We start from the raw sequence: 24,210 nt of genomic DNA on the forward strand, positions 1-24,210 counted from the left end.
ACCATATTCCCCTCGAGTGAAATAAAGGGTCATCGTGGAACCACCAGTGCCTCTCAAAACTTTCCACCAAATGGAGTCTTTCAGTGGAAATGACTACGAAGTAAATCCTTTGGTGGTGAGCCCAAAGGGATATGAGCAACTTGGAAATGGCGGGGAGGCAATCTTGAGGACTATACCCAGCAGTGGCAAGAAGAAAATTTCTTTGAACTTCTTTGTTTTATCTCTAATTTCCTTGCGAATTTGGCATTCTACCCCATAACATATCCTTCTTTGTTTTAACGTGAACATGAAGTGCTGTTATTTGGTTGTTTTGTTGGGAGTTGATGTTCTAGGAGGAAGCATCCGTTTTCTCTCCGTGCTTGTTACTCAAAGCCAGTTCGAGAAGCCTGGTCCTGATGGAAACGCGTACATTAGCAATCGCCATATGTTTCTTTGCCATAGTTCTCTTTAAATAAGCCATTCCCCACTCCCATTGTGCGAGAAAAATCTATAGGCTTTTATCCAAACCAAATACAACTGTCAACAGACCTAACAAGCAGTTATATTACACAGTTATACAAGAGAGATAACTCAGAGATGTAAAAGGAAGTGGCCACAATTCTTTGCTACATGCAGTATTTTTATACAAATGAAAAGCTCTGACAAATAATTCAAAAATAAAGGTTTCATCTTCTATTGAGTTTGACATTTCCAATCAATAGAGGGCATATATTGTGTCATCCATGTCACCAAATACAAGGAACCCAAAAGATTCCAGGGGCATGGGATGTATATTGTGGCATAGGAATATTCAAAATGATAGGGTAACCAAGTAGAGAACTATGGTACTTGCACCTTCTTGTAATTTTTTTTCATTTAAACTAAAAAAGAAATGAAGAAAAACTCCCAAGAGAAAAAAGTGATAAAATATACCTTCAGGCTCTCCACACTCCCAACCTGAACAAGCCGTTCTAAAAGCTGAGGAAAGGGGGCCGGCCCCATGGCCAAGTGGTTAAGTTCGCGCCCTCCTCTTCAGCGGCCCAGGGTTTTGCCAGTTCTGATCCTGGGCGCAGACATGGAACCGCTCATCAGGCCATGCTAAGGCGGCGTTGCACATGCCACAACTAGAAGGACCCACAACTAAAAATACACAACTATGTACCAGGGGGTTTTGGGGAGAAAAACGAAAAATAAAATCTTTAAAAGCTGAGGAAAGAAAAGTGTCTCCCCCGTACGTCTTGAAGTAACCCAGATAACATCTCAGTAACTGGTCTTTCAAATGGAGTCATCCACCCACGAGCACCAAGGCCAGCTCCTCCTACTCCCCTGCTCTTTAGAATGACATGCTGGTGTAAAACTTGGTATTTCTGACGCACTAGTGAAGGATTTGACCCGACCCCCACATCATATTTTGCCTAAATGGGAAGGATGGCCTGAAAAGTACTGCCATGAAACAACTCCCCAGCAACTGAGGAAGTCTTGTCTCGTGACTCCTTTAAATATGGTGTGGCAAAGGCAACAATAACAGCAACTACACTGGAGTGGTGATCTTCTTTTAAAATAGGTGGTTAGAGCCATATACTCTTTTCCAAGACAAATAGGAGTGATTTACACAGTTGCACAAAAATACTGTCTCCGATGTGATGCTGAAAGGGTAGCATCTTAACAAGCATAGTTTACAGATGAATTCCTATAGCTGACTAACATCAATTGATGAACAGCACATATTCCTACTCAGAACATGTACAACATTCACTTCCAAAACAGATGGTTCTATTGACGTCTCATCCTCAGTCTCATCATCTCTAAGCTGGAGATGATAGAGCTCTGACTTCACAGGTTTTTTTGGGAGGAATATGTGAGATACGACATGCTCCAAAAAAGTGCTTGGCACTTCACACATTCCAAGAAGGTAATAAATTCTATCTGTTGTTGCTATTATTATTGCCATTCGTGAAACTATTAGGGACGTTATCAAACCAAAGTAATGTCTGGTCCAAGATGAGAAGCTTTGGAAATTAATAATGGCTATCATTTTTGAACACCTGTCAAATCTCCAGCATTACATTAGTGATATATATACACACATTATCTCTAATCTTACAACAATACCACAAAGGTATTAAGATCCCAATTTCGAAAACAAGGAAACTGAAACTCAAACACATTAATTAATTTGCCCAAGGTCTTACAGCTAGTAACAACTAGCTAATTATAGCTAGAATTAGTTTGTTACAGCTAGTTTGTCATAGCTACTATTAGTTAGTTTGTTATAGCTGGTATTAGTCAGTTTGTTACAGCTAGCTCGTTACAATTTAACTGTAGTAGTTGCCTTGTTTTTGCTGTAACAAACTCCAACACTTCATTGGCTTTTCACAGTAAAAGTTTATTTCTGGCTCACTAAAGTCCAAAATCAGTGTTTCTAATCTGCAGGCATTTCTCTTCCATGTAGACATTCAGAGATCTGGACTCCTTCCCTCCTGAGCATTACTGCTCACCATTTATGGGCTAGAACCCAAGCACTCGGTCACACTTACTGCAAGGGAGACTGGGAAATGTAGTCTATTTATGTGTCCAGAAAAAAAATAAAACAGATTTGGTGAACACTTAGGAAGTCTTTGCTACAAGCTTTGAGGTCAAACAAACCTTGGTTTGAATCCTGGCTCCACAATTGACTAACCATGTGGTCAGGGACAAGTTACTTAAACTCTCTGAGCTTCTTCATTTCTAAGATGAGGATTACAATATCTTCATATGGTTGGTTGTGAGGATAAGTGATATAACAATAACTACAAATTTCCAACATTTCTTAAGTGCCAAGTAACATCCCAGCTTTTTCCACATTATCTCATTTAATTTCCACAATCAACCTATAGAGACTATTATTATCTTTATTTTACAGACAGAGGTTGCAATAGATGAAGTACAAAAATAGTCAACAATTGTTATGTCCCCCTGTATCCACACTCTATACAATGTGATTTTGCAGTAATTCTCATCAAAAGATGGAATCTCTACTCAATGATTCTGGTCTGGCCTTGTGACTTGCCTCAGCCAATAGAATGTTGGCAAAAGCAACACTATCAATTCCTTTTTATTATTCTTTTTATTGAGGCAACACTGGTTTATAACATTATATAAATTTCAGGTGTACATCATTGTATTCCAGTTTCTGTGTAGACTACATCATGTTCCCCACCTAAAGTCTAATAACCACCGATCACCGTACACATGTGACTTTTACTCCTTTTGCCCTCTCCCCTCCCCACGCTTCTGCTCTGGTAACCATCAATCTGTTCTCTGTATCCATGTGTTTATTTGTCATTGTTGTTATTGTTTTAATCTTCCACAATTGAGTGAAATCATACAGTGTTTGACTTTCTCTGTCTGACTTATTTCGCTTAGCATAATGCCCTCAAGACCCATCTGTGTTGTCACAAATGGCAAGATTTCATCATTTTTTATGGCTGAGTAGTATTCCATTATGTATATATACCACATCTTCTTTATCCATTCATCCGTTGATGGGCACTTAGGTTGTTTCCATGACACTGCCAATTCTGAGCCTAGACTACTAGCTGTTTTGGACCTCCACAACAACAACAAAAATTTGCCCAAGGTCATAAAACAACATAAAAACTAATCAACAAATAAAGGAGTTTTCAAGTAAGCAAAGCCTTAGCTTTGGTGCCATTACACTTGTCACTGATTGAGTCCACTCATACATGGGTATTTGTGTGTACACAAAAGCAGCACAGCTTATTGAAAACAGCATCAGCCTTGGAGCCAGGAAGACATGAATTTAAATACAGTGTCCAGGGTTAACTGGCTGTGTGATAACTGCAAGAATGGACACGTCTATCTCTTGGACATTGTGAGTCATCCTATGACTCTCTTCACATTGACTTCAGAAACTTCAGGACCAAATTTGTCTTCTGGCTCTTACAAGTTAATATACAGAGCTGAGACTGTGCGTTTTATATAATATCATCTTCTTTGCCTTCACTTAGTTTTTCCTTCATTAATTTTCTTTTCACCCTGATTTCCTCACTTGAAAAAAAATCTTATATTTGTTTTGGCAAGCCCCTTTAAACCCTTTCTGGAAAAGCATAAATACATGAAGAATAAAATTGAATAATTTATAAATTATTGATAAATAATTGATCCAGCACAACATAATATCAAGTCAATGAATAAGTAAAAACCAAACATTTCCTCATCACCTCAATCACATCTATGGGAATATTAAACCCAAAGTATTTCCATCTAGCTCTAAAGACCTCAGTATGCATTAAGGTACTGAAGCAACTTAAATCCCTCCAGTGCTGTTGTTTCTTAGCATCACTTTCCTTACCTTTGAGTCACCACAGTATAAACTTAAGAACAGAAAGAAGTTCAAGATTTCCATGCTTCCTTGAGAAGAAAGGCGGAAGACTCAATTGGCTTCATTAATATACAGGGTATATTATTTAGAAAGAAAAGTTTTTTAACTGTCCAAATCTGACCCAAATGTAGATCAGACTATAAATCTGGGACTATGATCTCTTCATGGTAAATTCTTACAACTGAAGGGTCTGGAAAACTTCTAAAATCCATGACCACCAATGGCAGGGATGTCATAGAAGACATCCACAGTCACACACAGTAGTCGGACCATCAGAAACATAGAGAGAAGCGAGTGGTTAAAGCCCAGGCTTTGAATTGGAACAGACTGGCTTCTAATCCTGATTTTGTCACCTATTAGCCACGTAGCTAATGTTACTGTTAGATGATTTGTGACCTCTTCATAAACCCAAAGGAGACCCATAATTAGCATAAGGATTCCCAATACTTCAAAGACCCAGCTTAGGAGTGTCTCATGCTCCCCACCTCACCCCACCCCAACCCACTCTTCCCTCTCTCCTGGTGACAACAAGGGAACTGGGCCGGACTCCAGGGAAGGGCCCAACCCCACAACCTTTCCCCGTCACCTTCCCATCATTCTCCCTCCTCCCTTCTCCTCCTGTTCTTACTTCCCACCACTCATCTCTAACCCCACCTCTCACCTTGGTTTTCAAAATATTTTTCTTTTCATCTCTCCTCTCCTATTTCATGTGTAAGCTAAACACAACATGCAATAAAAAATCAAAAAATCTTGAATTTTTAGGAAAATCAGGCTTAGTAATAAGCCACTGACATCAAGATCCTGAAGTTTCTAGAAGTTTTCTTCAGAATCTCTACAAAAACCACAAAAACCAGTGGGTAAAGCCTGGGCTTTGAAATCAGACAAACCTACATTCTACTTTGAGCTCCCGCTCTTACTACTAGTGTGTTCTTGGAAAAATCGGATAACCTGAGACTACTTTTTCCTTAACTGTTAAAGTGAGAAATTAAATGAGATAATTCATGTAAAGCTCTTAGCTCAGTGCCTACATGGCAAGTACGCAAGGGATGTCAGCTCTTATTCATCCTGTCATTGCCCTCCTCCTGTTTCTTGCACCTAGCTTTTTTTGGCCACTAGGATTCAAGAGAAACTGTTAATATTTTTTTTCTCTAACAGTATGTGGAGCAAGGAATTTTTCTACTATTCTTAATATACATCCATGAGAATTTAGCTTTATGATGTGCCATTATGGGCTAGCCTTGAAACCTAAACACTAGGGAAGGAGGAATATATTCCAAGTTGCAAATTCGGTTTGATAAACTTCAGATCACAATCTGTTCACTGGTTTTTAAGAGAAGACCTTAGAGTCAGCCTTTAGTGGAAAGACTCACTAATTCCTTTAAACTATTCCTTGGGTTCCTACCCAACTACATGTCACAGGTCTGGAAACAGAATCAGAAGGGGATGCAGAACAAGACTGGGATCAGAAAGAAGTGAAGCTGATCAGGGAGGCTCCCAAGAGACATATGGATCGTGGCCCTTATTGTCAGAGGAAACGAAGAATGAGGAATCCAGATCAAACGCTAAGCAAAATTTTGTGTAACTGGGTTGAAATAATACCCTTACATTTTCTCAATGTAGTAGACACTGTGGAATGTGTTGCCTCCTTAGACCCTCAAAAATTCTCTAAGCAGTAGACTCAGAAGGGTATATCCTACAGCCAGTACATAGTTCCAGAGCAGCATTTCCAGTGGTGGTTACCTACCCATCAGATGTACCTGAATTTCCAAAAGCATGAAATCTGAAATTAAAATCTTCTCCCTTTGCAGACTCTACCCTCTTTTTATCATCCTTCTGTTTCTACTTCCCTCTTTCCTGTAGCCTAGAATCTAGCATGTTCTAGTGAGTAGGTGAAAAAAAATAAAGAAAAAAATTAAGAAGGGAAGAAACGATGAAAATTTTCATTGCATATTGTCTGGGAAGAGACTGTATAAGCTTTTCTTGGCAAATGCAAACTATCTTTTTTCCCATTTATAAAAGTGAATTGTCTCTTTCTCATATTTGAATATGTCCTTGGGTGACAATCATCATAAAGGTCACTGGTAGATCTTCTTTCTTTTGCCTTCTTTTCACCTATGTTATCTGTAAAATGAAATAGATTCCTTCTATAAAATACCCTTGTAGCCCCCAATAAAGTCTCATATAACAAATTATGATGTGTGTCATTGGCTAGGTATGTTTATCTTTTGATTAGTGTAGTGAAACATGAATATATTTTTTTATGACATGGTGATTCCACAAATTCAAATATGGGCAAAATATTGGTAATTTATGTCATGGTAAATGTGATTAAATGAAGTGAACCATTTGTAAAGCTAAAGAAATAATAAAATACTTCAGTTTGGGAATTCATTGACTCACATGCCTTAAATCTGAGTCAGGTTTCCTTCAATACTAGTATTGTGGAAAAAGGATTTGCTCCCTCCCATGCATCCCATGGCCAGATTTATCATTTTTTACTGCTCTTTTCCATTTTAGCTCCCTTTGTCATTGTAAAGTAATCAGAAGCAAATTCCATGTTTTGCTATTTCAAGCAGATTTTCAAAATCAGAAAAACGATGGGAGTTTGGCCTCTTAGGTAATGATCTTTTCTTCTGCAATAAAACAAATTAAATACTGGTTTCTATTTCCTAACTTTGTTCTCTTTTCTCTGTTTACCATTCATTCATTCAACAAATATTTATTGTCATGCTGGATCAACAGTAAACACAGCAGACAGTCTCTATATCATTGCAGGTTACAGGGGTAGTCTTAGCTTCAGGTGAAGCTTTCTATATGACTCATACAACATCTTTCAGCCCTGACTTCTCAGGATTGGCTCCATTCTTAAAGACATTTCTTTTCACAGTTCCAAACTGTCTACCAGCAGCTACTGGAGCTACCTCCTTACCCATTCACTTCTAGTCAGAAAGAGGGTCCATTCCTCTATAGCTCAAATAAACGACCTGGAGTTAAGTCTTGTTGGTCCCAATTGGTCTGATGTGGGTCATGTGCCAACTCCTAACCAATCAATGTGACCAGGGATATAGTATATGTGATAGGCTTATGGCAATCACAGCTCACCGAGTCACTGCATAATGCTGAGAAGCTCAGGGTACTTTTAGGAAAACAGAGAAAGGTATGAAATTGATCCTGGAAGGAACAAGAGACGTCCGCTACAATCTCTGTCCTTACAGGGCTAGTAACCTCTGAAGGATTGGCAGAATCATCAGAATTCACCAACTCAGTGCACACATGAATCATTTCTGAAACATGAGGGCAAACAAGTGTGCAGCCCTGGGAATCTTCCCATAGCATCAGGATGCAGGCCAAGTGTTCTGTGAAAAACCACCACTGAGCAGCCACCATATGCTCAAAACTGCTGGCCTCTGGCAGTAATTCAGAGGTGAAACCTTTTGTGTCCAATTAGCCTACACTTTGATTCCTGCACTCCCTCAGAATTCACCCTTATTTGTAAAGTTGAAGGTTTCAGATACCTTTGAGAAGAGTTGCTGAAAGTTAAAGTGTTTGCAAGGATATCAGTTTCCTTGGTTAATCATGATTTAATTTTCCCCATGTAGAGCTAGTTAGAGAAAACTGCTAATAGTTTGCTCCATTCAAAGCTCACATTGGTAAAAATATTTCTTCTCCATCTTGTTTACAACCTTGAATATTGGATTTAATTCTAACCTTACCTGTTACACTTCATCATCAATCTAATGCTCTAAGTTGGTGGTTCTTAATGGCCACACAATGGAATCACATGGGGAGCTTTAGAATACATCTATGCCTAGATATCTTCCCCAGAGATTCTGTTATCGTTGGTCCAGAGTGCCACCAAGGTTGAGAACCACTGCTCTAAGTAAAACCCTGTTGGAGCTGAAGATGCGTCTCCTAGGAAACACGCCCAATTTGATCATGCAACTAATTTAAATGCTATAGTCAATCAGTTAAAAAAAAAACAGCTAAAATTGATTTAAGATTACATTAAGTTCAGAGATAGGAAGAAACGTTCTCCAGATCAACAGCAAGCCACCTATCCTGCATGCTTTTGCGTCCACCACCATAGATACATCTCCACATGTCTGCTGCCATCGCCTGGCCCAAGCCACCATCATCTCCCTGGGCCACTGCAACAGGGTCCCAAATCTCTCTTGCCTGCTGTCACACAGCAGCTAGGGAGAGATTCTTAAAATATAAAATTAGAACACGTCACTTCCTTCCTCAAAAACCTTCAAAGGCTTCCTACTGCTTATGCTACAAAATACACAAACTCTCCAGGCCATTGTCTGCTCACTCCCTCTCATTCACTACAATGAGGACACAATGACTTTTCATTTCTTCCATATCTTTTCCATCTCAGAGCCTCTGAATGTGTTGTTCCCTCTGCCGAGAATGTTACACACACATGTACATATCTCATCTATTCCCACTACACACACAAAGATTCTTTGCTTTTCTCACCTTACTTATTGCTAAGATCTCAGCTTAAATGTCACTTCCTCAAAGGTTGTCCTTGACCCCTAATCTAAAGTGAATCCCCTGTTTCACACCGTCGTAGCGCCTGATTTTATGTCTTCCTAGTGTGGGTTTGCTTGTATGGTATCTGGCTCCCTCTCTAGAATACAAACTCCCCAAAGACAAGGATGACTCTGTTTTGCCCACCCATGTATGCCCTAGCACCAAACCCTGCCCCGACCCTTACTAGATGCTCAATAAATATTCATGGTAAATGAAAGAAGCATGTATTATTATACCATTTACCTACACTGAGGGATATTGTAAGAAATAGCTTATGAAATGCATAGCCATGTTAACTCAGGATGATGTTTAGAATCCTTCACTACACTATGTGATGTGGTCTCTTTATGAAAACCCATAGGAGAGAGTTTTTCAGTCTCAGTGCTAGGAATAGTTACATTTCTCTTGAGTAACCAGTTGGTGTTTCGCTACCATATTCCATAAATCATTAGATTTTGATTCTATAATGATTCTATAAATCATTAACCAATTAGGCTTCCCTCTTTGCTTTGACTGATAAGAAGCCCAGAGCCAAATTCGTGATCCTCCCCAGACCCACCCTCTACCAGCACCAGAACAGACCCTCATGGTATGTATTTTGCATCTAACCTCACTCCAGTTTCATCTCACTCCAGTTTCAGCAGATCATTTGCTGCTAGCTCTAGATTTTTTTAATATATTGTTTATTCCTCTTACCTTTCTTTACTCTTGACCAAAAGACCAAGAGCTCTACAATTCTCAAGAGGAAAGCCCTTCCAAATCCAAGGTAGGGTCATGCAAAGGGACAGTCAATAGATACTTGTTAGTCATTAATCATGAAGATCGCCTGTCAGTTGCTGACAATCCCTCATTTTCCCTGTTCCTCCTTTTTAATTATAATGTATCTATAAGTCATCTTAAATACTCTCTGGAACTAAGCAAGACATAGTAAATAAATTGAATAATGATAAGTTATTCAAGGAAAAGAGGAAGAATATCTATATGATGAGTTGTGTTTCAGGGGATTCAATAAATAACACCTCTTGTCCCTGCTTGAGAAAGAGAAAGAAGAGCCCAGCGAAAAAGACCAGACTGGGCTTCAGTACATGGGTTACAGTGGGCTTCCTAATCCATCACGAAAAAGCGATGGAAAACAAAGGCCTATATGTATCCAGAGAGAGCAGAGCTTTTACTTCTCTTGGCAGACAGATCCCAAAGGGAAAGAGGGTGCATGCCCAGTTACAGCTCCCAGATTTACCAGTCACATGGCTCTCCACTCTCTCCACTCCCCTGTGGGGTCAGGCCAAGAGCGTTAACACTAAGTAATACCCTTCATGTGCAAGCGTTACGCCAAGGGAAAGGATGTCTCTCTCTCCCCAAACATCATTGACTTCAAAGTATTTATTTCAGCTCGCAGATATTTTATAACATAAAGTTACTGTATTAGTTTTCTATTGCTGCTGTAACCAATTACCACAAGCTTATTATCTTACATTTCTGGAAGTTAGAAATGTATCTTACTAGGCTAAAATTAAGGTGTTGGCAGAGCTGCATTCCTACAGGTTCTAGGGGAGAATCCATTCCTTGCCTTTTCCAGCTTCCAGAAGCTGCTCTCATTCCGTGGCTCATTCCAGCCTCTGTTTCCATTCCAATATCTCCTTCTCTGACACTGACTCGTCTGCCTCCCTTCCCCTTACAAGGACACTGTGACTACATTGAGCCCACCGGGCAACCCAGGATGATCTCCCCAACTCAAAATCCTTGACTTAGTCACATCTGCAAAGTCTCTTTTGCCATGTAAGGTAACACATTCCCAGGTTTGGGGAATTAGAAGGTGGATATCTTTGGGGGACCATTACTCTGCCTACTATTGTTACACTGAATCATTAGATGTCTGTGGATATGCCAAGGAATGAATTTAGGATGCGGTTAAAACTGTCTCCAATATCTGGTACCATCCATTTAAACCAATTCATGTATTCAAACAGTTCAGTTCAGACATGATATAAAACACTTTTTCACCCTGGAAAAGTAGTCCAGGGATATTTCTAAAGGTGATTTTAACCTTAAGAAAAACATCACTGCTTCCTAACCAATAGCCCTCTAGCATGCGGCTGTGATGAAAGAAGCTATTTTGTTATTCCTCCTGCCTGGAATTCACCAGGCTCTCTGTGGTCCCCCAAACCCTCCCCACCCCTTCCACTCACAACACCTACAATGTCCTACCCTCCCTTCACCCCTCCAGTCCCATTCCCAGAAATGCAGCAGCATCAGAACAGGGACATGAAGATGGGATAAGAAGCATCTCTCAAGAACAGGAATATGAAGATGAGATAAGATTTGTCAGAAAAATTAGGAAATTCCCCACAACTGTTTAAGAAGGATTTGGCGGGATTGTTAGATCATTTACTGCTAGCTCTAGATTTTTTTAATATATTGTTTATTCCTCTTACCTTTCTTTACTCTTGACCAAAAGACCAAGAGCTCTACAATTCTCAAGAGGAAAGCCCTTCCAAATCCAAGGTAGGGTCATGCAAAGGGACAGTCAATAGATACTTGTTAGTCATTAATCATGAAGATCGCCTGTCAGTCACTGACAATCCCTCACCCAAATACCTCAAAAGCACAGAGATTTTAGATAATATTTTAAATCATTTGTTTAGTGTTTTCCCTCACTGGTTTAGGCCACTGCCGGCTTCTTGCCTATCTCTGCTTTCTTCCAGCCATTTCTATTTTCAGGCGGGTCAGCACTCATTGATTCATAAGGCTGCTCCCTTCTTGCTCTTCCTGGGATCATATGACAAAAACAACTAGTTACAAATGCCATACCTCACGGAGCGCCAGAAGACCTGATCCTCCGACCAAGTCTAAAAGAGAAAACTCTTTGCTGACCATTGAAGGATCAGCAAATGTGATGATTTTAAAAAACTGTTTGGATTTGTCTCAAGAGGCTTGATTAATGTTCATTTATTCTCCCTAATTCTACATTTTCAAAAAAAATCTGGAACATAATCAGCACGTACGCTTTGCTATTCTTTCTCTCTGCTTCTTGGCTGGGGAGTCAGATTTGGAAGCAGAGTCTGCAGCTCTAGCACCATCTCCCACAGAGTTCCCGGGCAGCATGGCAGTGGCAGTGCTGCTGGAGCCAGTCCCTGGCAGAGGTTGGGGTCAAAGGCTTGGGCTGCTCCCCCAGGCCCTGAAATTGACAACCTCAATGGCTGCCTTATGTCACTCAAGACTGGATCAGGGTTGTCTCATCTGTCAGTGCTGAGAACTAGCCAAACACTCCATCATTGTCTATCTTGGAGTGAGCCCAAGCCACGGGCTCAATAGCCTTCCTTGTTTTCTAGAATTGATCAATGTCAATTCAGCAATTGTGCCTCCTGGCATCCACACCAGAAGGTATCACCAGGACCTTCTGCCGTGATTCCCAGTGTGCTGGGAAAGCTACAAGTCTCCGCAAAGTCCCCTCCAACCTATCAGCTGCCCCTAAGATCCCCGTCAGAGATGGATCCGTTTGACGTGACCCTCTTTAATGTATACCCTTCTTGGTGAGCGGGGGTGGATTTTAAACTATCCATTCACCCAACAAATATCCATTTATTGAATACCCATTACTTTCAAGACTGTGCTGGGACCTAGAAGTCTGTCTTTGCCTGTAAGGAGTTCACAGCCTAGTCAGTTATTAATCATTTGTAGAATCTCAATGTGTGGGAAAAAAGAAAGAGGGATAGATTTTGATAAGGGAGGAGAGGAAAGGAAGAAACCAATTACTAGGCCAGAGGGAAAAAATGGGGTGAGGGCAGCTCACCCAGAGAAGACACAAATTTGTCTGACTTCACCAGCTGCTCCTAAAACACGTCTGCACAGGCCCTTACGGTGGACAGACAGACAGACAGCAGTTGGAGCTACTTCCACAGTTCCAGAAGCACACTGTTGTAAACAGGTCGCAGAACTTCAAAAACACTCAGAAATCCCCATATAGAAGAAAGCACATTGGTTTTTATTAGGCTCCAAGCTGCTAGGTACAATCTACTGAAATACTGAAATAAATTACTGAGGGCCGGCCCAGTTGTGCAGTGGTTAAGTTCGCACATTCCACATTCCACTTCAGCGATCCGGGGTTCGCCTGTTGGGATCCCGGGTGCAGACATGGCACCGCTTGGCAAGCCATGCTATGGTAGGCGTCCCACGTATAAAGTAGAGGAAGATGGGCATGGATGTCAGCTCAGAGCCAGTCTTCCTCAGCAAAAAGAAGAGGATTGGCAGCAGATCTTAGCTCAGGGCTAATCTTTCTCAAAAAAGAAAAAAAAAAGAAAGAAAGAAATTACTGAGAAAATCAGCCCTTTTCATGGTCTCATTTGCCCAAATTGCTTGCCTCTGTTCCCCCTCTCACATTTTGAGGTCAATTTCCCCTCAGCCATGACCCAGAGGAGTGAGACAACAGTTTCCAAGCCTCAAGATTCCTTGTTTATCACTTTACCTTTTTACCCTCTTGTTTGGCCAAAGTCCCTTCCAGGCCTCAAAGGCCCACTGAGGAAACCGGCAGCCCTCACAGGAGGCTGCCCCAGAAGCAGAGGCCATGGGCTCTTTGTGGGACCAGTAATGTGATTAGTCCCCCACCCCCTTACTTTCTGAAGACCAGTGAAGGGACCAGTGAGAGTGAGCGCTCTGGCTGCTGTCCAGACCCAGTTCGTTCCTGCATTTCTTCTGTGGAGTGTACCCCGCTCCATATAAATCTGTCAGCCCCCGAGGGAATCAAAGAAGCCACGTTTAAGGGAAGGATGAGAGCCTTGTCACTTGAAGTGTGACCCACAGACAATATCAAGGGCACCACCTAGACGCTTATTAGAAAAGTCGGATCTCAAGCCTCCTCTCACCCAAAACCAACTGAATCAGCATCTGCGCTTTTACTAGAACCTTCATCATCTCCCAACCCTCCCGATCCTTACCTGCCATCCTCGTGATTCGAAGACACCTCTGATGACAGCAGGATGTAAACAGCTCCACTCTGCTCCCTCCCCCGTCTCACACACAACTCAAGGGCCACCTGCTCCGTGTGCTGTCTTTTCTATCTCCGTGTTGGAGCCACATTTCTTGGGGCTTCACCGAGAATGCCTCCTCCACCATTAATAGAGCGATGCTCTGTGTCATTGGTGACCAAGTCATTTACCAATCATCTTCGCACCTTTATTCATCAACCTCATGCTTCTGTAGCTCATGCCCTGTGTCCCTTACCCATCACACTATACACAATTGGTGGTGACATCAGTTCTCACCTAATAAACTCTGTGACTAAAAATATCCTTTTATCATTCATTTGCTGAATCCCTATAATGGGCCAAACCCTACGCTAGATACTTGCTCTCTAGCTAAGAGCTTATAGATCAGACTGTGCAGTTGTACCACGTAGCCCTTGTATTAGTCAGGGTTCTCCAGAGAAACAGAACCAACAGGATGTGAAGAGAGAGAGAGGAAGAGATTTATCATAAGGAATTGGCTCGTGTGATGATGGGGACTGGGAGGCCCAGATCTGTAGTGCAAGCCAGCAGGCTTAAGACCAAGGAGCGCCACTGGTACAGGTGGAGTGCAAAGGCAGTCTGTTGGAGAATTCCCTACTACTCAGGGGAGGAGCATTCTTTTCAATCTATTTAGGCCTTCAACTGATTGGATGGGGCCCACCCACCTTATGGAGGGCCATCTGCTGTACTGATGAAAATGTTAATCTCATCCAAAAATCCCCAGAATAATGTTTGGCCAAATATCCAGACACCCCATAGCCAGTCAAGTTCACATGTAAAATTAACCATCACAGCCCTTATTAGAAACTCATTTTAGGAGGGGAGGGAGTGGCACAAGTGTCACAAGGTGGGGGCACCAGAGCTGCAGCAAAGGTGATAGACATGTGTTGGTGGAGCCTCCTAACAAGGCCAACACTTTGGTTTTCTACAGTGTCCTTGGCCTGCCCTTTTCCCTTTACTGTGCCCTCATGGAGGACAGGTATCAGCAGGATATAATTCCACACAGAAGCGGACAGGCCAGACAGAAGCGACAAGAGTCTCTTTATCAGCCCTCCCTCCCCCCAGAGCCAGGCACCGCAGGCCCAGGCGCAGACGCCCTTCCCTCCACAGTCAGCTCCAGTTGGGAGTGTAATAATCCTTCAGAATAGGTGTGGGTTTTCCCAACTGAGGGTCATAGGTCAAGACCGAGAAAAGTATAAAGAGGCCCCAAGTTAGAGAGCTCTCCGGGTGACCAGGTCAGTCCAGGACAACCCTAGAAATGTCACGGAAGCTCTGAGCTAGACCAAAACAGCCGAGCTATCTAGACCGATCCAGCTCCTGGAAACGCCATGGAGTGGGGCCCACGCTGGGCTCGCACGGATTCGTTCCGATGAGAGTAAGCCAGCCACAGACCGCTCTCCGTCCTCTCCCTCTTCTCTCTCACTCTCACCCCCAATCCTTGTCCTCAGAAATCTGACTTTTTTCCCCCTCCTTGGTGGTGTAATCTCTCTGGAATCACTGGAAAAGCCACTGAACACCACTCCTCCACAGCCCCACCGCCACACCAGTTACCGTGCGCCTCACTTCACAAGGACGGTGCTGGTCCAGGGAAGACGATTTCACACCCCTCCGTACATACAGAGTCCCACTGCCACACGCACAAGGCTTCCAGGGGCACCGCCTCATTTTGTTTTTGTGCAATTAGCAGTGACAAGAGGGCCATCGTCTGATCTCTAATCCCCCTCTACCCTTGGCCTGTAACTTCCTGGTCTAGCAGAGACTCCAGCTCCAGCTACCCATAGTGTCCTTGACACTGGGGTACCTTAAACTGCTGAGCGCGCATGGGTTCCCAGAGAAAGACACGATGCTAGTATGTTAAGAGAGTTTGGTAAATGATCCCTTGACCTGTTAAAACAAATACCTGCATTATGGATGTGTTGGGGATACAAGAAAAGGTATTAAATTATAAATGTTTGTTACCTTTCCCTTCTCCCTACTCCCCCCACCCCTTCTGCTGAGGAGAGAAAGTGCATTTGGCTCCTCAGCTTCCTCTCCTCCAAAGCCCAAAGGAGAGCACCGGTCAAGCCCCGGGCTTTCTTGTGTCGGCAGAGAGGAGACTAAACTATTTATAGAAGGTGTGCTGACGAAGAATGCAGGGTAGGGGCAAAGCTTCGAGGCCATGGTGGCTACGAAAAATACTAAGAAGAAGATGATTTTAAGAAGCAGTGCCGTGGTTTATCATTGCAATCCCCCTTTGGTGTCTTTATCTTTTACATAAGGTCAGAATGGTTTATAAGGACTGTGGTTGTTAGCGTTGTGTGTTCTTGAACGTGAAACCACATTGAGACTCTACTACATGGCTCCCCACTTATTATATATTTTTTGCATTTTTTTAAATCCTTTCAAATGCATAGGAATTCTACTAGATTAGTTTCACTTCACCAAAAACCTGACAGAAAAACATCAGCAAAACCAAGAACAAGATTTCAAAGCCTCAGATTGTGAATCCATTGACCAGTTGACCTCAGGGCTGAGCATCATACGAGGCCTCTTTCTAGCTTTGAATGGCGGCCTGCGGGAAGCCAAAGCTCAGTGCATCCCTTGTCTGGCTATGAACCTCTCCTCACAGGACTGGGAGCCATGAACTTCGTGTCACTGATCGGCATCCCCAAAATTACGCTTTTATTTTTAGACGGTGTGAGGAAAATCAGTTGGGGGAAAATATGTGAGCAAGGACATAAAAGTGGTAGATGTTACCTTATACAAACTCTGAGACAATGCTTAACAATGAAGTAACAAGATGGTCTCACAGATATTCATTGCAGAAAGGATCCGAGAACCATTTTATCTCAAATTGTCATACATACATCCTCCTTTGATCATAATTAACCAGCAAGTCCTAATACTTCTTGACAGTTGTTGGGAAGTAAAAAATAAAGTTACCTGAAAAGAATCTCTATTCTGGTGGGGAATATTAGACAAAGATAAATGAAATAAATAAAGGAAAAAAACACAAATATGTAAAATTCTAGGATCCTGAATAACAAAGAGGCAGATGAGAAAATATAATCTAGGACAACAATCATGCACAAAAGAAGAAAATAGAGAAAAATAGCTGAATGTTCTCAAATTATCTTGTAATACTTTAAAAAAGAAGTTGAGAGCAGAAACACACACTCTAAATATTCACTTGGCCAGTTTATGTCACTATGCCCAGACAGTGTCAATAAAGGGCTATATTTAGAACCAATTTACTGCTGTTGTCTTTACAGCTCACATACTTCTTTTGGTTTACAACTAAGACATCCTGGCAGATTCTGGCATCCTCAAACGCACAATATTTTCTTGGTACCTTTGAAAAGCAAGTATAGGTAGAACATTAGTGGTTCATCATAATTCTCTGCAAAAGATAAGTTGCTCTGCAATGCACAGTTTATAAAGCTCCACTGCCGCAGACCCATTCATCACAGCTTCCTACTCGTAAAAATATAAGCTTGGTCTTACAGCTTAAAATGAATCTAGATAAGCCTCAGACAAAATCAGAGAGTGAACTAAGAAGAAATGGTAGAATTTAAGTGATGAGAGACAACTTAGATGGCATTTAATCCAATCTAGATATAACAGTAATAATAACAACACAATAACCACAACTGTTGAGCGCTCAAGTATCATTTTTTTCCTGATTTACATGTTCATGGTAACAAAGTATGGAAAAAATAAAAAGTGTTTTCTATAAATACTTTTACATACCCGATGTAGAATTTTATCTCCTACTATCTAGACATTATAGCCTCAGTATTTTACCACATTCCTCAGTATTCTTTAAAAGCTTACTTTTTAAGGTTGCTCCATAACTGATTAGGACTAATCCCCAATTATTGAACATTTAGGTTGCATCGAACTGTTAGCTATTATAAACACTTTGGTAATGAATAGTCTTATATGTATACACTGCTGTGCGTTTATATGACTATTCCTGGGGATACACTGCAGAAATAGCATTGCTCAGTCCGACAGACCCATGTTTAGGCATATGATCTATATCACCAAATGGCTTACCAGAAAATTCGAACTAGTTTGCATTTCCCCCAAAAGTGTATGAGTACCCACATCTTCACGTGCTCACCAACACTGGGTGTCATTCTCTTCATCTTTATAAATTCATAGGCCAAAGATTACAGCTTGTTTAATTTGATTTTTTTTTTACTCCCCTATTCCTTGGCTCTTTATTTATTTGTAAATTGTCTATATTCTTTATTTATTTTCTTCTGGGTTAATTATTATTCTTATTGATTAGAAAGTACCCTTATGTATCAAAGATAATAACTTTCTTCAGCCCTCACATATTGTGACCATTTTCCTGGGACATTTACCTTTCTTTCTCTTTTTAAAGTGAAATATAGCAATCATTTTCTTGAAGGTTTCTTCCACTTGCTTTCATATTTTCAAAGTCCTTTTGTATTTTAAAAATAGTAACCAATGATCTAAATACAATACACTGAATACTTCCTCTCTTCCCCTTTCCACTTACCATATACAAAATCCTTACATATGAAGTGGGCTCTGGGGCTGAGATTTCTCTTCTGTTTCACTTATTCCTGTGCTGGCGCTGTACTGTTTTCATTAGTATAACTTGATAATACATCTTAACATACATTAGCACAGTTATCCTGTCATTCTTTTTTAATTGTTAGCTGTTCTCACCAATTTAATTTTTAATATAACTGCTATGATCTGTCATGTTCCCAATTCAACAATCCTATTGGAATTACCTTAAACTCATTAAACTGGGAGGTCTAACATCTTTACAATATGGAGCTTCCCACCCAACACCATGAGCTGTTTTTCCATTTGTCTTCTTCTATGTATCTCAGCAAAGTGCTTTTTGTGCCTTTTTGCATAAAGGTTTTGCATATTACCAGACACATTATAGTTTGTTATTGTTGTGAAAAGGATATTTTCCAACTAGTTACAGCTGTTACCTGATAGAATTTTTATGAGTCTAATAATTCTTTGGAAACTCTTGGCAGGAGCACACAGGTCCACGTTTGTCATCACCTAGTTGTCGAATTTCCTTAGTGACTATTTCTAGACCAGGAGGGGAGACTGCTGTTACATACAGACAGCCCCGTTCCTATGTGTGTGTCAGATATGACCAAAAAGATAAAATTTACAGAATGCTACCCAGATATTAAGTTTTTCCCCATACATTACCTCATCTGATATTTACAAAACCTATCTAAAGCGAGTGGGGTACTCTATTGTAATCGAGTTATTATTAGTCTCATCTTAAAATGAGGAAACTGACATTCAGATGTGACTCACTCGCCTGGAGAACTTGATAAAAATGCAAACTTCTAGGCCCCACCCCACACGGGTTTCTTCAGAATCTTGGAGAGGGCGTGTGGAACCAGGGAATCTGTGTTTTTAATTAGCTCCCTCTGGTGGCTGCCATGAAACATTGCAATCACTCAGTCAAAATCAAGGCTAAAATTTAAAGTTTCTGCCTCATAATCAGGTATTTACTCCATCACACCTCAATGGCAGCTTAATTATTGTGAGTTTCTAGTGATGTACGAATATGACTGAAGAGGCTGGCTTGGTTTTTTTTTAAGTATGTCTTTATACAGGGATTCTGCAAGCAGCATGCTCTGGTTTGCGGACCACAAGCCTCTACATGCAGTCTTCACTTACAACTCAGTCACTTCTTCCCAAAGTCTTAATTAAGAGACAGCTCCCCTGTGCCCTGTGGGTAATGCCAGGGGGCCTGGCTCCTGTGTTTGCACAGCCACAATGAACCTCAGGACACCTTGGCAGTGCTCCTGCCCTACCGTCCTTGGGGTCTGGCAGCCCTGCAGCCAGTGAAAGTTGCCTGGAAAAGTGAAAGAGTGCCCTGAGCACAGATCCCACCACCAGAGACACGTTTCCACAGCATCCCCTCACAGCAAGTAGGCCCGCTCTAGTGTAGGATGTATTGCTGGTGACCCCACCCTGCCATCTCATGTCCAGAAATGCTCACAGTGACCCTTTGGGAAATGCTGATGACTCATCTAGAGAAAACAGACACCTCGGAGGAAATCTTTACTTTGATTGGAGTTTAATGTACTTTTCAGTCACTCAGTCAATATTCATGGAACTACATGCCAGGCCCATGCTAGACTCTGGGACATGAGAATAAGTAAGACAGAGAACTTTACAGCCCAATGGGCAAGTAGGCATGGAAACGGGCTTAAAGTACGTGGGCACGGCGGAGTTATGGAAGTAAGTTTTCGAGATTACGGGAGTTTTCCAGGCTGACAAGTATAGGAAAATCATTCTAGAATTTCTTTTCCAGAATTCCAGTGGGAACAGCTTGAACAAGGCATCACGAGCATAAGAGATTCCAAGAAGTGTGGATTATAGGAGGAAAAAAATAAAAGAGGGCTGGAAAAGTAAACCAGGCGCCAGACTACAAGGGCTTTGTACTTTCTTGAAAGGTATTTGAATTTTATCTTGGAGAGCCACGGCTGCCAGAACTCTGGTGGCAGTGAGGAAGGAAGCACAGAAGATGGAGCCAGGAGAACAGATGCCAATTAGGGGTCTTTCGCAACTGACAAGGTTGGAGCGTGAGGGGCTGCAGGAGAGCAGCTACAAGGATGGCAAAGAGGAGTCAGATTCTAGAGATATTGGCAGGTAGAATTGGCAGGATGTAGAGACCAAACGAATGTTGAGGAAGGAAGGGTGAGGCCAAGCAAGACTCTGAAATTCCAGGATGTGAGTGTCTTGGATCATGACTGTCTTGGTTTGGCCTCATCCCCAGTCAGTTCCAAGAGTCCTGGAAATGAGCAAGCTCCTCCCCGTCCCCCTCCTCCTTCCTCTCCTCCTCCTTTTCCATCATCAGACAAGTACTGACAAGGGCAGAGCTTTCCTGAACACTCACCCCACACCCAGAACCAAGGCAACTTCATTCCAGCAAACTCTGTTGCCAAAAGTATTGTTATTTAAGAAGCCATTCTCTCCGTGATGTACTTTACATTTGTGTAAACTTTGGTGTACAAAATTTCCATATACAATCTCCTTTGCTCCTCAAAGACACTTCACTTACCAACAAGAAAATTGAGATTTAAGGAAGCTGTGGTTTGCTCAAAGTCCCAGAGTTCGTTCACAGTGAGTCCAGGGCTCTAACCAGTCCTTCCGCCTTAAATCCGGGAGGTTACAACTTGACATAACTACAAACCAAACTCTCTGTCACAATAGGTAAACCTAAAGGAGAAAAGAAATATGACCAGGGATGGAAGATGCATGGCAGATACACATTACCCTGTTCAAATGGGGTGCTGCTTATTGTAGGATGAATACACAGACCTAACAAAAGAAAGCCCTCAGCTCAGAGTCCTAATAGATTCTTAGGAAGCTCAGTCTTTGTTCTAAGGAAACAGCACCTTGTTCCAAATAAGAGACTTCTCCAAACAAGTGTTATTTCACACACACAGTCTGCTGCTCAGGAAAGAAGAGGCATTATTTTCAAAGAAGGGAAATGAACTGGCTGAGGCGAGCTGTGTAGATGGGTGAAAAGGGTTTCAAGCCACATTAAGGGGAATGTGTATCTTGGAAGGATGGAACCCCTCCAGGAAGGAATTTACCACCTTTCATATTTATGAAAATGTATTTACTTCTAGTTTCATACTGTTTTCTAACTTATTTTAATTTGAGAGGAATCTCATCTCAGATGCTTCTAAGTTGGTCCCTTATAGAACATACATGCACAGTTATGAGGCTTAAACCAGGTCACAAACACACATAAGCAGCTCCTAAGAGTGGACACTGGAGCTCGGTGAGTCACTGTCCCAGGTGGTGCCTTCCAGAAAGGAAGACGAGCAGGGGACGAGGGTCAGTTAAGAGAGGGAAAAGGTCAGCGGATGCTGCTGAAGGTGTCCAGTCAGCACCACGATGAGGGTCAGAACTGCAAGTTTTCATGTAAGTTCTCCATTTTTTGCAGCCCCCAGGCATAGACAAGCTGCTGCGATGATTACCCCTGACTTTTAAACAGCTTAGAAAGAGTTTTTTATGCCCCTTTAGGATAAACATGATTTGTTCATTTTCCAGGTGAGAGAGACAGTTACTGAATCGCCCAACATCTCACCAAATGAGTGGCTAAGTATGAACTTAAATTCAGACATGGAGAAAAATTATCTGAACCTTGAAGATGAGGCCAAGAGCATGCAACTGTCCTTTCAACGTCATGCTGGGGTGTTTAACACCCTCCCCCCAAGGACTAATAATCTAGGGAAATACATCTTTCTCTGGTTCTGCTATTAACTAAAAGCTTAGACTTTCTGAAGTTGCTTATCAACTTGTGAATCTTGTTGGGGAGAGATGCAAATAATTCCCGTTAGTAGAAAAGAGAACCCAAAGGCTCTCCTTTCCAAAGGACAACAAGCAGTTTTCTATTGAACCTAGCCGTCTTATTGTCACATTTTGCTTTTAAAGTACCTATAAATGCCCAGCTCCTCAAAATGCTCTTTAAACAAGATTTACCATCTTACCAGCTCTCTCATGAATGAGTTAACGCATCTTTGACATGTCTTCATCCTATATTTGCAATGAAAGCCATGTTTTTAACTTTCTTAAAATTCTACTTCTTGCCTTATCTATAGTCTGGTGTTTCCTCCTCCATAAGAGCACCTTTAGGGTATACACCCACACACCTAGTCAGGTCTGCCTCATCCAACCTGCCAAATCGAGTACCCTTGACGAGAGTGCCCAGAGAGCTGGTGATGTGCTGGGAATGGAAGGGCGATGGAGCCTCTGTCATCACTGACCTCGCATTTCCACCACTCCAGCTCTCAGGATTCATCACATACTTGTCATAGAGATTCAAAAGACTGCTCCTGGCAGATGAGATGGCCAGCTCACCACCCAACAAGGAAGGGGCTTTCAGCCCTGTTCCTCATGCTGCTGATGGGCGGGACTGGGAAGGGCTGAGCTGGCTTACACAGAATGACCAACACTTCCCCATCCAAGTTTGCGAATGACACACAGTTTTGTGAGGTGACAGAACTGCCAAGGCGAATAGGCGCAGGTCCTGCCTGGGACATTTTCTGTCTTGGTGAAATGGACTGAGCCTCAAGAGACCAAACCCACGACTGACATCACTAGCACCTCACTCCAACTCGGGAAATCAACCACTCCAACCTCTACGAAGAAGAAACACAAGGAGGCAAGTAGTTTAATGGATTTGGAGAAGAAGGCCTTCATTTCACACACTTAACAGGTCACTGACAACTTTTCACACTTTATTGAGGGAACCATCTGAGCCATTAGCAGGTCATTTGACCCACTCTCTTTAAAACCTCGCTAAGCTCAGAAAACAACTCTAATAGCTCCGAGAACAGACAGCACTCTGGGACTTTACCTGACTACTGTCTGCCAGGCAGGTTGGCTGGCTGCAGGCGCTTCCCAGCAGTTAGACTCTTGCCAGAGAGCTTCAGGCTCCGCACATGTTGAAGGCCTTCCTTCTGCCTGAGTTGCCCCTGTGCTCCGTTTCTGTACCATGCATTCAGCATCTACCACACATGCTGCATTCTGTTCCGGGTATGGGGTGTGGAGATTCTGTCCTCAAGGGTCTTCCTGTCCAGTGGGAAATGTAAGACACAGATCTAAATAGCTATCGTTCAGGGTAGAAAGTGACTGGTAATTCACAAATACGATGAATTTTTGCTCCAGTTAATGTGCACTGAGTATACAGCGGCGAGCAAGACAGACTAGTCTGCCCTCTTAGGCACTTATTGAAGGAGGGAAACCAACAGTTGTTCAGCACCTACTTTGGGCCAGACTTGGTGCCAGCATTTTCTCATTTAATTTCTTCCTCCTGAGGACTCTCTTTAGTAGGTGATCTTATCCCCATTTTTATAAACAAGAAAAGAGGGGCTCAGAGATGTTAGGTGACTTTCCAGAGGTCACTCCAACAAAGATAAGATTCGAATGCAAAACCATTTGACTTAAAAGATCCTGCTCTTTCAACCTCACTACATTTACTATCAGCATTTTAGGGCATACCTTCCTTCTGTGCTGTTGTGACTGATTCATTTCCAAATTGAGCGGCCTCACAGGACACAGGTTGGCAAACCATAAGCATCCACTGCTAGTTCAAGATAAGGACACACAAAGCCATTTGTACCTCCTACAATGTGTGGTTAGTGCCGGGATCTGTCTCTGGTTGTCCTTTGATGTGCTCTGGCATCAACTGTGTGATCGGCTTATCTTCCTTCCGATAAAATGGGAGAATAAAAGAGCAGATAAGAGGGAATAAAAGTGATACCCAGAGACAGAGACGCAGCTCTGCCCCTT

At 42.1% G+C, this 24,210-nt stretch overlaps 1 protein-coding gene and 1 long non-coding RNA gene across 2 annotated transcripts in view; one reads left to right on the plus strand and one right to left on the minus strand.

Moving 5' to 3' along the window:
- RHOJ (ras homolog family member J) overlaps window positions 1-24,210 on the plus strand; it is an 83,886-nt gene that overhangs the window by 34,596 nt on the left and 25,080 nt on the right. The gene's annotated exons all lie outside the window — the stretch shown is intronic.
- Window positions 12,863-22,833, minus strand: LOC123287117 (uncharacterized). The gene is made up of 3 exons (XR_011504622.1): window positions 22,683-22,833; window positions 20,966-21,123; window positions 12,863-13,172 (listed from the first exon to the last, which is right to left on the minus strand). It is a non-coding gene; the product is annotated as an uncharacterized lncRNA (long non-coding RNA).

The sequence above is a fragment of the Equus asinus genome, chromosome 7 (genome assembly GCF_041296235.1).
Source record: "Equus asinus isolate D_3611 breed Donkey chromosome 7, EquAss-T2T_v2, whole genome shotgun sequence".
NCBI lineage: Eukaryota > Metazoa > Chordata > Mammalia > Perissodactyla > Equidae > Equus > Equus asinus.